The sequence below is a fragment of the Ursus americanus genome, chromosome 22, assembly GCF_024610735.1.
Source record: "Ursus americanus isolate L20-20 chromosome 22, mUrsAme1.1.p, whole genome shotgun sequence".
Classification (NCBI taxonomy): Eukaryota; Metazoa; Chordata; class Mammalia; order Carnivora; family Ursidae; genus Ursus; species Ursus americanus.
This window is the reverse complement of record NC_142148.1, coordinates 74753-91198: the sequence shown is the minus strand read 5'-3', so window position 1 is coordinate 91198 and position 16446 is coordinate 74753. Positions and strand designations below refer to the sequence as shown.

General features: G+C 45.6%; 1 long non-coding RNA gene across 1 annotated transcript; it reads left to right on the top strand.

The window, feature by feature from the left end:
- The first annotated feature begins 1588 nt into the window (after window positions 1-1588).
- On the top strand, window positions 1589-14205 carry LOC148108008 (uncharacterized). Its single transcript, XR_015721188.1, has 4 exons — window positions 1589-1646; window positions 1772-1904; window positions 2624-2732; window positions 12359-14205. It is a non-coding gene; the product is annotated as an uncharacterized LOC148108008 (long non-coding RNA).
- Window positions 14206-16446: the final 2241 nt, after the last annotated feature.

Sequence of the window (16446 nt, the reverse complement as noted above, 5' to 3'; positions counted from 1 at the left end):
AACACTCAGCTCAGCCTCTTCTACAAAGTGAGCCAATGCTTATAAACATGGCTAAAATATTCCCTTACCTACGATGACTTCCCAGCCATCCTAGTGTTTATATGGTCTGACTGTGACTTACATTAGTCAACATTTGCAGAGAAAGAACTTAGTGCATCCAGGGGGTACTTCATGTTTAAGTTAGTTTGTGACAATGAGCTACTCTGTTTTACTCTGTAGTCCAAGGGAATGGTGCCAGACATCTCTAAGGTGTCTAGCAGTTCTACAATTCTGATTTTAAATGATCTGTGTGCTTCAGAGATTTGGGCAGGAGAAGGGCAGGAGTCCAGAGACTGTGAACACTTCTGTTACCTGTGCTGACCATGGAGCAGGTAGCCTTCTGTAGGCATCATTTTGATTTCTTGGTACTCTTGTGAAAGGTGCTTTTGTCTCAAATTCCTCCATTTAGGAGTAATTATAATGATAAAAGTAATTTTTATCTTATATCATCTGTGGGCCCTGATCCTGGGCTCCCAGGGTAGCTATCCTTTAACATTTTACCCAGTTCAAAATGACTGGGCAAAACCTCAAAGCATGGGCCCTATTTCTGCCCCAAGCACATGTTGTACATCTGCTTCGAGAAGAAAACAATAACCAAAAATGCCAACATAAAGATGAGAAAAAATAAAGAGCCTCTGTGGCTCCCATAAGATTAAAGTCATACTGACTTGCACATTCTGAAAACATAAGAACAAGTCTGTCACTTTCTGGAATCTTCTTCCTCATCATGGTGTGTAACTCTGTACGTAAAACAAAGCAGAACAAATATGTAACCCTGCCCCAAATGTTCCTTCCCCGGAGCAATCCCTTCTTGGTGAAGATTGTGTCTCCCAGGCAGCTGTCCTGACTTGGGTTTGAATAAAACTCTCTTCCTTTCTCTCTAAAATGTTTATTTAGTTCACTTAGTGTCGACAATAACAATACGCTTTCTTTTTAAGTGAAAAATAAATGTTCCTGGTTCACAACTCCAGCAGCACAGAAGGGCAGCTGTTCTCCATCCTGGACAATTTCCTGCAGAAGCAAGCATGTGTATATAGATTCCAGCACAAATGGGCTCATCCTAGAAGGATGCGTTGAAGGTCTGAGAAGCACTGTCCACTCCATGGGTGAGACCAGAAGGTGATGCTCTTCCCAGTTAGAGCATTTCTTTTTAGGTCTTAAAGTTGCCTTGGAAATGCATGAAATCATTGCATTTCCTAAAGCCCAAGCCTTGGAGGGTCTGAGCAGCTGACCTTGCCTGGAACCAGGCACACGCCAGCAGGGAGGGCTGGTGCAGAAAGGGAAGGGGCAGGGCTCTGAGGGTCTTCTCCAGCTAGAGGGTTCCCCGGAAGGGGCCAGGTGTGTGTGTGGGGCCCGGCCCACGACCCCACCCATGCCGGTGTTGGGGCAGGGAGGCGCCTCCTGGACCCCCTGCACTCGCAGGGTTGCGGGGCGGGAGGGCGGGTTGCCCAGCATCCAAGGGGCTCAGGGCACCATCTTCCCCAACCAGTCATTGCGTGGGGGTGGACCTATGTCTCTGTGGGCGGTCCCGGAGTTGCAGCGGGTTGCAGACCTGGGGCAGAAGAAGGGACGCTGGGAGAGAGTTGTCCTGCGGAGTTCCCAGCTGGGTGAGTGCGGGATGTGTGCCGCGGTGGGGGTCCGGGGGGAGGGTGAGCCCCGGGTGGGAGGCGGTGTTCTGGAAGGGCGCGTGGAGAGGGTTCATCGCGGGTGAGTTTTCTTTTTCCCTTTAAAGTCTCCTCTGCCCGATGTCTGTCAACTGGCTGTATTCCCCAGACCCGTGAACTCCAGGGCGCCTGCTCACCTGAGCTTTTGTGGGATGGGTTGCAGAATTTCAGGGTTTCCCGTGTTCCCCGGGAAGAGTGCAGGTAAGGACCGCACACAGTCCCCATCTTCAGTGGAGTGTCCCCTGGTTCCCTGACACAGTGCAGGTGATGGACCTTGAGCAGTACCCTGAGTTCAGCAGGGTGTTCCCTGTTCCCCCAGGCACAGGTGTGGTAGTAACAAGTCCCAGAGCAGTCCCCCAACTTCAGCATTGTGCCCCGTGTCCCCTGGGTTGGTGCTAATGGGGTGTCAGGATCCTGCAGGAGGGTCCTCCAGGTTCCTGCTGCCCCAGGCACAGGTGTGGTGATAATAAGCCCCAGAACGTCCCCCAGCTTCAGCATTGTCCCCAGGGGTTGGTGGTAATGAGCTGTCAGGATTGTGCAGGAGGGTCCTCCAGGTTCCTGCTGCCCCAGGCACAGGTGTGGCGGTAACAAGCCCCAGCTCCATCCCTCAGCCTCAACATTGTACCCCGTGCCCCCCCCCCGTGCCCCGGAGTTGGTGGTATTTGGCTGTTAGAATCATGCTGGAAGGTCCTCCAGGTGGGGGCCTGGAGGCGGGCGTAAAGCAGACCCCACTCTGGTTGTATTTGGAACAGATGAGTTGAGGGTTTGGAAGAGTAATTCCGCTTTCCAGAAAAGGCAAGGTCATTGGTCTATTTAGAATGAAGATAATTACTAGTAAAAAACAAGTATGTGTTGCCCCTTCGCCCAGAAACCGAAGCAGGTGTGCAGGCTGTAGGTTAGAGGTGTCTTCTTCTCCCCAGCTGACAGCACTTCTCTGCTCTGGCTCCACGAGACCCGAGGTTTTGAACGTCAGCATCTGAGTCAGGGAGGCAGCTTGTCACAGGACGCCAGTGTTCAGAGAAAGCACAGGTACGTTTGGTGAAATGTCCTATGTCAGGATTGGAGGTAAAACCTCTCATTATCCCAAAACCTCCTGGGCTTTTCTCTTTTCTCTAGCTGAGCCACGAAGTAAAACTTAAGTAGCTGTCAGCATTCTGGGTTTGGTGCAAGAATTACTTAGTTTCCCTGCTGGTAGAACTTTGCAGGGATCACAATTTCTCTGTCCATTTATTGCTTATGAATGTATTTTGAACATCTGTTTCCTAGGAAATCCTCTTTTATTTGAAAGGGGAGGTGAGATTCACTCTGTGTTTGTAACATCTAATTTGTTCCTTCATCTAACTGTGTTATTCACTTGGGCCTAGGATATAGATGTGTGGCCAGCATCTAGAGTTAGGTGGCTTTTTGTCATCAGATACAGACTTGGATGATGTCATTTGTCAAAGGTGATGTTTCATCATTGGTTAGTCTTTTCATCGAAAGAGTTACAATTAGGGTCGAGGGAAAATTCTAAATTATTCAAGGCAGCCTTTTACTGTTTAAAAGTTGAGCTTGACTTTCTAGTTTTACTAAACGTATCATCTAGATATTTTGAGGAGCTGTTTTCTCTGTAGTTTCTTTGGTGGTGGAGTCAGAAGGAGAGTCTGGGAATTCTTTTAGATAGAGGCCTGCTGGTGGCTTCAAGGGGCTTGGCGTCAGGAGCCTTGGGGTGAAGTCTGCAACTGCTTGCCTGACCCTGGGTGTATCTCACAGAGTTTTTGTTTCCTCTTATGAAATTGCTGGCAGATAATGTTCTGCTAAAAGGGGAACCCTCCCATCCTGTTGGTGGGAATGCAAAGTGGTGCAGCCAGTCTGGGAAACAGTGTGGGGGTTCCTCAAAAAGTTAAACATTGAACAACCACATGATCCAGCAATTGCTCTCCTAGGTATTTACCCAAAGGATACAAAAATGCAGATTTGAAGGGGGTACATGCACCGTGATGTTTATAGCAGCAATGTCCACAGTAGCCAAACTATGGAGAGAACCCCAAAGTCCATGCACTGATGAATGGATAAAGCAGATGTGGGATACATATATATAATGGAATATGCCCCAGCTTCAAAAAGAATGAAATCTTACCATTTGCAAGGATGTGCATGGATCTAGAGTGTATTGAGCTAAGCAAAATCAGTGAGGAAAGACAAATATCCTATGATCTCACGCTTGTGGAATTTCAGAAAGAAAACAGATGAACAGAGTTGAGGGGTGATGAGAGAGGCAAACAAGGAAACAGACTCAACCTTAGAGAACAAACCGAGGGTTGCTGCAGGGCAGGGGCGTGGGGGGAAGGGTTAAATGGGTGAGGGGTATTAAGGAGGGCACTTGTGATGAGCACCGGGTATTGTATGCAGGTGAGGAATCACTAAATCCTACCCCTGAAGCGAATATTCCATGGCATGTGAACTAACTGGAATTTAAGTAAGAGAAGAAAGGAGAAAGTGTTCTGCTTCATGAAGAGTGAGGTAAAAATGTAGTGATTTGGGCTGTACTATTCTGCAGATGATAGTTGTAAAACACCCTGTTGTAGGATACGCTCGTTTCTTATCGCAGAAGGAGTCCTCGGAAAGCTGCGATGAAAGATCCAGATCTCAGAGCACGTTCATGCTCCACTGATATGTACCAGTTTGCACAGGTAGGAAGGAAGGTGGAAAGAAATGCAACAGAAGGGGAAAGTAGGTGTGAACCTTTCATTAGGTAGCTTTATACCTTTCTCATGAAAGCCTTGAGCCAGTGTGATTTTGGAAGAAGAGGGGGAATCCTGGAGCTTTGCAGGAGACGGGGGAGTTCCAGGTCTGGGTAAAGCTGACAGGGGTCCCGGAGGAGAGCTGAATGCATTCTGCAGCACAGTGTGGGCAGGCAGGGCTCCAGGGGTGGCTGTGGGTCTCCTGTGTGAGAGCTGTGACAGGTGAGGGCTGTGTGCAAGTTCCTGGCTGAGGACAAGTGAGGCACAGGTGGAGAGCTGGCAGAGAACCTTCTTCTGGGCCACCAGCCTCACCCAACACACACAGCCTCATCTTCTGTCCCTGTCACTCCAATTCAGACTTCTCAGAAGGTGAGTGAGAACACATCAAGAGCATTCTAAACAGAAGGGAAAGCATGTGCAAAGGCTCTGGGGCAGGAGAATTCCAGGTATGTCCAGGAGCAACAAGAAGGCCCTGTGGCCACAGGAGACAGCTTAGGACATGACCTCAGAGATGTGACAGAGGGTGACAGAAAGCCATTCCAGGGCTATAACCCCATGAGACCCTGTTTCACTGGGCCATCCTGGCTACAGTGTTGAGAACAGATGACAGAGGGTTGAGGATGGCAAGGCAGGTGAATGATGAAGCTTTTCCAGGAACTCAGCCAAGAGATGAGCTTCAGTGTGGACCAGACAGGTGGCCTTGGATGGAGTGGTTAGACCTATTCTGGGTACATTTTGAAGATGGAGCTCACAGGATTTGCCAGTGGGTTAGATATTGGGAACGGGAGAAAGGAGGAATTGGGGTGACTCCCAGCTGTTATGCGTTGTCCTGAGCGAGGGGAAGGAGAAGGTTTCTGGGGGTAGGAGGTAGTCCGTGTTCCCCATGCTGAAGAAGGGGCCTTTCCCGGTGGATCTGCTGAGGTTTGTGTCCGGGAGAACCTTTCACATGTCCTCCCTCAGCAAGGCTCCAGTGCAAGTATCCCCCACTTTTTAAACGTTCACAGTAAGACACTTGACTTTCTTGAGAGATCTACGTTATTACCCGGCTTCAGTAAGAGGAAGAGACCTGAAGAGGATTTCCCTCTTATCAAAAAAGTCGAACAGTGAGAAACGTGTTCAGCATCTGTTTTGGGGAGAAGCACGACAGAGGCGGCGTGCACCCCAACCAGCTCCTTCCGCTGGGAACCGCTCTCCGCATCCAGCCACCAGCACTTTGAATTGTGTCTGTGAGCCTCTGCTGTGCTTTATCTTCATTTATGCTGGGCCTCCGTTAGGAAGTTGTGTCCCGAGGCCTAAGAAAAGCCAAAGAGAAGGGATTTTGGAGTCTGAGCACGCTCTCTTAAGTTTTCTGTATAAATTAATGGTCATTCCTTCTTTACACCATTTCTGCTGTGGAAGGTTTCCTAGGAACACTGTACTTTCCAAGAGCAGGGAAACCTACACCCCATGCTGCGGGGTTAGTTTTAGTCTCCATGCTGGACAGAACATTCCATGACTGTTGGATTTTATCACTCAAACATTGCGCCTTTGACCACCTTCACCCGTTTCTACCACCCCATCCCCGAATCTGGCACCTGCCAATCTGCTCTCAGTATCTATGCGTTCAGTATTTGTTTATTCCACGTGGAATGTACATGAGAGCATCTGGTATTGGTCTTTCTGTGTCTGAGTTACTTGGCATAAGGCCCCCAAGGTCTGTGTTTCCATGTCTGGTTATTGTGAATAATGCTGCAGTGAACGTGGGAGTGCATCTGTCTTTTTGAGGCAGTGTTTTTGTGTTCTCCAAATCAATACTCAGTAGAGCCATTACTGGGTCATGTGGCAGTTGTATTTATTTTTTCAGGAACCTCCATACCGTTTGTCACAGTGGCTGCACCCATTTCCATTCCCACCAACAGTGCACAGGGTCCCGTCGTCTGCCTCTGGGACGATTGCCGTTGCAACAGTTGTGAGGGGATAGCCGATTGTGGTTTTGACTTATGTCTCCCTGACGATGATTAGTGATGTCGAACAACTTTTTCTGTCTGTTGGCACCTGTGTGCCATCTTTGGAAAGTATCTATTCACATATTCACCCCATTTTTTATACAGTTTTTTTTGTTTTGATTTGTATGAGTGTTGTGTGTATTTTGGATATTAGCCTCTTCTCACACATATGATTCGCAGATATTTTTTTCTTATTGGGTCAGTGGCCTTTTAAGTTTTTGCTGGTTTCTTTTGCCGTGTGGAAGATTTCAGTTTGATGTTGTTCCACTTGTTTATTTTTGCTTTTGTTGCCTTTGCATTTGGTGTCCGATCTAAAGACTCTTTGCCCAAACCAACGTCGAGAAACAGTACCTGTGTCTTCTTGGAGGTTTATGGATTCAGGTCTTATGTTCAAATCATTCATCCATTAAAAATTTTGTGTGCAGTGTAAGAAACTGACCCAGTTCCATTCTTCTGCATTTAGTGCCCAGTTTTCCTGTTACTGCTCACCGAAGAGACAGTCCTTTCCCTCATGGCATATCTTCTGCTGCTGTGTCGTAAGTTAGGACCATCTACGTGTGGGTTCGTTTCTGAGCTTTCTGTTCTGTTCCACTGACCTGGTGTCTGTGTTTATGCCAGTACCATCCTGTTTTGATGACAACAGCTTTGTAATCTAGCTTGAAATCCAGGAGTGTGTTGACTGCAGCTTTCTTTCTCCAGGTTGCTTTGGGTATTTGGGGTCTTTTGTGATTCCATACGAGTTTTAGGACTGTCTTCTATTTCCTCGAATAATGCCACTGGAATTCAGATAGGGATTTCATCACATCTGTTGATTGCTTTGGGTATGATGGACATGTTCACATAATTAACTCTTCCAGTTAAGGAGCATGGCGTATGCTTCCATTTGTTTGTGTCGCCTTCCAAATCTTTGACCCATACATTCTGCCTCCCCCCCACATGTTTTTTCTTTTTTTTCTGCCATGTGTTGAGTATACCATGTCTTTCTCATTCTTGGTTACTTTTATTCCTCGATTTTTTTTGATGCAATTGTAAATGGCATTGCTTTTTAAATTTCTCTTTGCGAAAGTGTGTCATCAGTATATAGAAATGCAAGAAGTTGGGTCATCTGGGTGGCTCCATCGGTGAAGCGTCTGCCTTCAGCTCAGGTCATGATCCCAGAGTCCTGGGATTGATCCCCATGTTGGGCTCCCCGTTTAGCGAGGGTTTGCTTCTCCCTCTGTCTGACACTCCCCCTGCTCGTGCTTTTTCTCTCCCTGTCAAATAAATAAATAAAATCTGAAAAAAATAAATGCAACAGGTCTCTGTATATTGACTTTATATCCTGCAGCTTTACTGAATTTGTTTATTCTAACAGTTTTTTGTGGAATCTTTGGGGATTTCATGTCATTTGCAAATAGTGATAGTTTTCTTGTATGGATTTCATATCTTTCTCTTTTTTAAAAATTATGTTAGTCACCCTACAGTACTTCATTAGTTTTTGATGTAGTGTTCCATGCTTCATTGTTTGCATATAACACCTAGTGCACATTACAACACGTGCCCTCCTTAATACCCATCACCAGGATAACCCGTCCCCCCACCCCCTCCCTTTCTGCAACCTTCAGTTTGTTTCCCGGCATCAATAGTCTCTCATGGTTCATCTCCCCGTCTCATTCCCCCCCTTCACTTTCCCCTTCCTTCTCCTAATGTCCTGCATGCTATTCCTTCTGTTCCACATAGGAGTGAAACCATATGATAATTATCTTTCTCTGCTTGACTTAATTTCACTTAGCATAATCCCCTCCTGGTCCATCCATGTTGGTACAAATGGTGGGTATTCATCCTTTCTGATGACTAAGTAATATTCCATTGTATAGATGAACCACATCTTCTTTGTCCATTCATCTGCTGAAGGACATCTTGGCTCCTTCCACAGTTTGGCTATTGTGAACATTGCTGCTATGAACATTGGGATACAGGTGCCCCTTCTTTTCATTACTCTGTGTCTATGGGGTAAATACCCAGTAGTGCAATTGGTGGGTCGTAGGATAGCTCTGTGTTTAACGTCTTGAGGAAACTCCATACTGTTTTCAAAAGTGGCTGTACCAACTTGCATTCTCACCAATAGTGTAAGAGGGTTCCCCTTTCTCCACATCCTCTCCAATATTTTTTATTTCCTGCCTTGTTAATTTTAACCATTCTAAGTGGTGTAAGGTGGTATCTCATTGTAATTTTGATTTGTATTTCCCTGATGGCAAGTGATGTGGAGCAATTTTTCATGTGAAGTATCTCTTTGTGTCTTCTGCCCATTTCTTGGGTGTCGAGTTTGAGAAGTTCTGTATAGATCTTGGATACCAGCCCTTTATCTGTGATATCATTTGCCAATATCTTCTGCGATTCTGTAGGTTGCCTTTTAGTTTTGTTGATTGTTTGCTTTGCTGTTGAGAAGATTTTCGTCTTGATGAAGTCCCCATAGTTCATTTTTGCTTTTATTTCCTTTGCCTTTAGAGACGTGTCTTGCAAGAAGTTGTTGTGTCCAAGGTCGAAGAGTTTGCTGCTTGTGTTCTTTTCATTTTGATGTGAGACAGGAATCCATTATCTTTCTTTCGTGATTGTATTCGAGTCCTCTGTCTTTCTTGGTGAGTCTAGCTAAGTTTGTCAGTTTTGTTTATCTTTCCAAAAAAGGCAGCTCTTATTTTCATTGATTTTTTTGTCTTTTTAGTCTCCATTGGATTTATTTACGCATTCCTTTTTGTTATTTCCTTATTTCTACTAATTTGGGGCTTTGCTTGTTGTTGTTTTTTTTCTACTTCTTTACTACATAAAATCAGGTTGTTTATTGGAGAGCATTCTCATGGATTGACGAAGACCTGAATTTCTATGAACGTCCCCCTTAGAGCTACTTTTGCTGCATCCCATAAGTTTTTGTAGGTTCTCTTTTTTGTTTGTGTCAAGGTACTTCTAAAATTTCTTTTGATTTCTTCTTTGACTGTTGGTTGTTCAGTAGCATGTTGTTAAATGTCCACATATTTTTTTAAAGATTTTATTTATTTATTTGACAGAGAGTGAGACAGCGAGAGAGGGAACGCAAGCAGGGGGGTGGGAGAGGGAGAAGCAGGGTCCCCACTGAGCAAGGAGCCTGATGCAGAGCTCGATCCCAGGACCCTGGGATCACGACCTGAGCTGAAGGCAGATGCTTAATGACTGAGCCACCCAGGTGCCCCAATCTCCACATACTTTCAACTGTCCCATTTTCTTCTTCTTCTTTTTTTTAAATGTTTCTTTATTATATTATGTTAGTCACCATACAGTACATCCCTGGTTTTTGATGTAAAGTTCGATGATTTATTAGTTGCGTATAACACCCAGTGCACCATGCAATACGTGCCCTCCTTACTACCCATCGTGTCCCATTTTTTTCTTGAGACTGTTTTCTTGTTTCATATCATTGTGGTTGGACAAGATTTGAACCAGAAGGTGAAGGGAGCATTCAGATTAAACTTTGTTTCCTGGGGGTTTTTCTGAGGGCAGACCATGAGTTTCGTGGGGACAGAGGAAGGTTTTGTGAGATGGGGGGGGGTCAACCCTTGTTAGAATTACTGACTACTACCATGCAGACTGTGTGTCACTGTTCACACCGTAGTCCTGATGGACTTTACTTCATTAGAAATATTTTCTACGAGGTGCAGGGGTAGCCTTCTCTAAAAGAAAGGTGCCATGTGGGTTCGTGGCATGACCACACATCAGCAGCCAGGATGGATGGTATTGTGGGGGATCAGAACCAGGCTTTCTGTGGGAAGTGACAGGAATAGGGCATGGTGAGCTTCATGACCCTAGGTGAGGTCCCGAGTGACCCACTGGGTGTTGGGTTCTGTGGATCTGTCTCATCAGGTGCTGTGGAATTCAGCGACACCCTCCTGTCTGTTGAGTTGTGCGGACAGGTAGACATCAGTCTCTGGCCAGGCACGAGGGTCGCACTGGACCACCACCAGAGGGGCAGCGTGCAGGGGAGCCACTGCTTGGTTTCCATGAAAACTGACCGGGCTCTGTGACCATGATTCCTAGCAGCTGCAAGGGGAGAGAAAGGCGGGGGTGGTGCGCACTTCCTAAGGTTGTGGTCAGGACTGGTCTGGAGTGTACTGAAGTCAGCCACACCTGGCACAGAAGGCCCCCAGTCAGTGTAGCTGTGGGCACTGCTCCCATGGCACTTTCGTGCCGGCTCCCATGCTGCCACCTCCTGCTTTTCATCATTATCTTCAAGGTCATGTGCCTCTGCTCTTGCCCCATGGCCTCCGGGGTATTGCCTGTCCTCCATCGGGCCCTCGTCCCTGGTGCCCTGTGCAGTCTGATGCCAGGGTAGCCTTCTCGAGACCCACCTCTGGCCCTGTCAGTCCCCTGATGGAACACTTCCATGGATCCCCCATGAGGTGAGGACGATGCCCTGCCCTGGAAGGGGGCTGCAGGTCCCCAATCAGGAGATCCACGTCTCCCTTTTCAGCATGGCCTGCCCTCCCCTCAGTCTTCCTCAGGGAAGCTCTCCCCACTTCCTGAGATGACAGCTCTGAACTTAAAAATGAATGTTATTTTACATATCTCTATGCCTTGGTTCATCCATGGCATGTCTTTCAAACCTGTTAGTGGGTTTTTTTTAGCAGTTCTGAAGGGCTGTCTGCTCAAGGAGGGGATGATCTGGGTGGGGCAGCTTTCCCTCTCATCTCCCTCAGCATGTCTCTGAGCCCTGGGGCCAGCTGTCCCACTGAGGATTGAGGGACCTGAGCCAGTCAACCCTGAGCATAGGCTGTGTCAGCTGTGTAGACTGATGTGTGCCAGAGCGGTGGGCAGCTGGAATGGGCCAGGGGCAGGCAGTGTCTCCTTCTCATTCCTTCCCTCCCTCCCTCACTTCCTCCCTCCCTCCCAGAGGTAGCTCAGAGCAGCCTCCAAGCCCTGCATCTCCAGATCCCTTGACCTGTGCCTCCTGTGTTCACCTGGTGACCTTGGAGTTTCACATGGATTCTTCCTCCTGTACCCTCTCCCGTAGCAGTTCCTGGATCAGGGGAGGGGTCGTACACTCGTCTGTTATTGGTCTTCTTCCTGTCCCATCCAAGCCCACCCACCTTTGCATCTTCTGTGTATGTGCTTGGAATCAAGACCATCCACAGGGAACCTATTAGCCAAATGGATCCAGGTAATGACCATTGAAGTAGAGATCCAGGATCCATAATAAACCTGCTCTGAAACCTGTCCCACAGTCTGTGACTATCTCACACTAAAACAGAAACAATAATAGCTTCCTGGACTGTGAAGTGACATGTGTCTCTACTTCCAATCTTGAAGGCATAGGTGCTGAGCCTGGACAGAAAAGGACCATGGCTCCTGTGGGCTGGGATCCACAGTAAGAACTCAGTGAAATCTGAATTCGAGGCATAGAGTGAATAATTATTGTAGAGTGAATCCTCCCAAGTAGGGCTTATGCACATTGCACAGGAAAAGCTTTTTCAAAGAGGTTCCTGAAAGAAAAAATTTTTAAAAAAATTTATTTAAATTCTAGTAGAGCTAACATACAGTGTTACATTCGTTTCAGGTGTACAATAGAGTGATTCAGTAATTCTATATATTACTCAGTGGTCATCAAGAAAAGTGTCCTCTTAATCCGCTTCATCTATTTCACTCATCCCTCTATCCACCTCAGCACGAGAATCAGCACGAAGAAGAGGCCCTGGATGGCTAATTGGTCTGCTTGTTTTTTCCTTATTTTAGGGTCTATTTAGGGTCTATTTTGTTAATGTGCATTTTTATTAGGAAATCACCCATTTCCTCTAGGTTTTCAGTCTGATGTAAGAGGTTTCTCTTATTTAACCTTTAAATTTGTCATAAATTGTCACAATTAATGAACAAATGTTGATACGTTATTATTTACTGAAGTCCATACTTATCCAGGTTCCCTCTGTTCTACCTTTTCTGGTTCCAGGATCCCGTGAGGGCACCCCGTGACATGTGGTCATCATGTCTCTTTAGGCTCTGCTTGGCTGTGACTTGTCTTGTTTTGATGACCTGGATGGTGTTGAGAAGGACAGGTCAGGCATTTTGTACATAGACCTGCATTGGGATTTACTTGTTTTTCTCATGGTTAGACGGGGGTTGTGGTTTTCAGGGAAGCGGATCACAGAGGTAAAGTGCTCTGTCATCACTGTACAGCAAGGAACACTTGTCACTGTCTGTGTTAACCTTGGTCACCTGAGGCTGTGTTGGTCGGGCTTCCCCACCATGAAGTTACTTTCCCAGGTGCCTATGGTGTGTCCTCGTGAGTAGGAAGACACTGTGCGGAGCCCACACACTTTAGGAGAGGGGAGTCAGCTGCACCTCCTTGATGGGTAGCTGAGGGTCTGTCTATATTTATTATTTGGAATTCTGTTAGAAGAGGTCTATTCAACCCCAATTGTAAAAACCTGTGTAATCTGTTAATAAAAAATACAACTGAGCAATTTAAAAGATCACATTGCCTTACTGAACAATTCATGAATTGGGCAGCATCCCATCTAGCAAATAGAAAGGACCTCCTGTGAGCTGCACGGAAGGAAAGGCTTTTAAAAGCAGACAGGGAATTGAAAAAAGGAAATCGTTAGCAAACAATGCATTGTTTAAGGCAGGGTTGCCCTCCTAAGGGGAACAGAAGGGGCCATTCAGTACATATTCCTGGTTGACTGATTAAAGTTTACTTGGAGGTGGGGGTGTGTGAAACTGCAGTTGGGTTAGGCGGTAAGACCTCGTTTGCTGACCCGGGTCTCTTAATGTTAAGTGACTCCATTTGGGGCCTGTGGTTTCTTTTTAACAAATCATTTATTTTTTACCAGTGTTTTCCATTGTCTCCTGTTTTCTGTGGACATCATTCCATCTTTGTGGGGTTTTCTGTGGTAATTCTTTACTTTCTGATACTTCAAGATTATCCTGGCTCCTATATTTACAGTCTCAGTCCTACTATTAGCAATATCTTAGAAGAGCTCTGGCTCCTTTTATTAGAGAATGGTATTAAAGTCTTGCCTGTGGGAACTGAATGTGCTCAGCAGACAATGGAAGGCAATATATGCATGTATTCCAACCAATGTAAACACACCTAATTAAAGATGTCCATGTGGTACTGTCTGTATCCGTACTGAGCAGAAGATGAGTTCATGCTGATGTCTCCAACCTGGTTGTATTGTGATATTCTTCCTTGGCTGATCTGTAACTTTCTACTCCAACAGTGACAAACTGGCTCTCACCACCTGCTATGTATTTAATTCACTGCGCCATTCCAGATTACAGATGGGGAGTTTTCAGATCTGTTAGCTACCACCCTGATGGGAAAGAACTTTTTCCTTTAGTCTACAGATTCCACTTGTTTCCAAAGTTTACTTAGGTCAGCATCTTCTGCCATACAACCTGCAGTGGGTGTTTTTTCCATACATTTCCAGTACAGTTAGATTCTTTGTCATTTTCTGTATCCCACTGAAGGGGCAGAAGAAATTTTGCTCATTTCAAGGTTCTTTCAGTTGGATTGGGAATTATACATTGACATGAAACAGATTAACAGGAGGGAAAAACCCACAAAGTTTAATCATATACACATGATTAAATGACCAAGGCAGGCAGGTTTTATACTTTGTGGACAAAGAGAAAATAAATCTGTGAGAAATTCACAGAAGAAGGAAAACAACCTTGGGAGCTTCAATTAGTAAGGAATTCTAAACAGAATTCAGGCTGGGGTAGTAAGTTAGTCAAAAGTAACAAGGGTTGTTTATGCAGCTTCTGGGCTCTAAACTTCCCATTTCTGGTGATTAGGAAGTCTTTTCATCTCCTGGTACAGGGAGATCTTCATGTGCAGATAGATTTCCTGCTTCGGGGGACAGAGGAGGGTTTGAGCATCCCTCTTACATAGGCTGTCTCTTAAGTAACTTTTATTTAAAATATATATGTCAAAGTGGCAGATTTGGGGCAGCCTGCCCTTGGTCCCTACACCACCCTGCGACACTCCCACATCCTAAGTAACTTTATTTCAGTAGCTTTTGATTTACTCTTGGGGATGTAAACATGTTTGTTTGTGTTTTTTAAAGATTTTATTTTTAAGTAATCTCCACACCCAAATGGGGCTCGAACTCACAACCCCAAGATCAATAGTTGCATGCTCCACCGACTGCGCCAGCCAGGTGCCCCAAAATGTTTGGGTTTTGACAAATGAATAATGGCAGGTACAAATCATTAAAATATGATGGAATTCACCCCTTGATCATTTTATCACCTCTAGTTTTGCCTTTTCCAGAATCTCCTACAAATGGGGTCACTCAGTGTGTAACTTTTTCAGACTGGATTCTTTGACTTAGAAAAATACGTGTAAAGTTCATCCATGTCATTGTGTGGGGGTGATGGTTCATTTATTTTTATTGCTGAATAGATTAACAGGAGAAAAACAAGTCAAAGTTTAATATCATTCAAATGTCCTGTATTCATGGGAGATACCCAGGAAAACGGAGTAACCCCTTGAAGTGACCCAGCCCTCACTCTAAATGCCATCTTCAACTAAAGACCAAAAGATTGTAGGTGGTGGGAAGGCCAGTTAAGGGGTGTTATCAGGTGAGCACAGTAAGTGAGGGAATGGTTGTTACACAGATTTAAGTCTGTGCTTTTTCTTTCAGTAAGAGTTTCTTGAGATTTAGTCATTCTGTTCCTGATACAGAGGGAGACAGGCCTACCAATGGAGCTTTCCTTTGTCAGCGTACCTTTCACTCACCAAACAGCAACTTCTACCCAGTTGTCAGAGATTCTCCCATGTGTGCTGTTTCTTAAAATTAATCCACCCAAATAACCCTTGTGCCAAAGAGGCACATTTTGCCTGGCATATTCTGCTTCCTTCACATGGATGCACTCAGTTTGCTTATGGATTCATTACCGGAAGGACATCCTGGATTCGTTAAGTTTGTAACCACCATGAATAGAGCTGCTGTGCATAACTGCATGTTTTTGTTTGGAAATAGCTTTTCACAGCAGTGGTCTAAATACCAGAAGTACAATTGTTGGACCTTAATGTGAGACTTATTTAGGTTTGGAGAAAATGGCCAAACTGTCTTCTGAAGGGACAGTTGCTGCCATTCCTCGCCTTCCAGCAGTTGGTATTCTTGTTTCTGGAGTTCAGCATTTGGAATAGGTGTGCAGTGCTGTCTCACTGTCGTTTACACTTGTTCTTTCCTAATGATGACGTTGAGCATATTTTTGTATGCTTATTCTGTGTCTGCATATCTTCTTTGTCCAGGCATTTTCAGACCCTTACCCATTATCAGTTCGGATGTTTGTTTCCTTACTGTTCAGTTCTGATAGTTTTTTGTATATTTTGAATACAGATCTTTTACCGGATATATATTTTGCAAATATTTTCTCCCAGTTTGTGGCTTGTCTTTTAGTTTCTGAGCAAGGTCTTTCACAGAGCAGAAGTTCTAATTTTAGGAAGTTCATGTTATCAGTTTTTTTTTTCTTTTGTGGGTTGGCGTTTGGTGTTGTGTTAAAACTCATCACCAAACCCAAGGTCATGTAGATATTCTTTTATGTTTTCTTTTTGACAGTTTTACATTTTAAATTTATCTACAATGTTGAATGAATTTTGGTGTAAGTTGTAATGCTTGTGCCTGCATTTCACTTAATTCTGTATGGTTTCTAATTAATTGTTTCTATTTCTGGAGATGTCAGGGGTAATTGGACTCCATTTCAGTTTGAATTTTCAAAATATAATGGATTCAGCTGGACTCCAGAAGGGACAGGTGCCTCCACTGAACTGAGCGCACCCCACCCTGCACCGCCCCCACCGCCCGCAGGGGGCGCCCGAGTCCCGCTCCGTGACTCCCGCTGGGCATGCGCTTTCCAGGAGCTGAGGGGCGTTCCAAGTCCTCAGGACCCTCTGTGGTGACGCCCAGGCCCTGGGAGGACGTGGGGCCTCACCCACGGTCAGGAGCCCGGCCTCCCCACGACCTGCTGTGGAGGATGTGGGTCTGTGTCCACAGTGACAGGAGCCCGGCCTCCTCAGGATCCGCT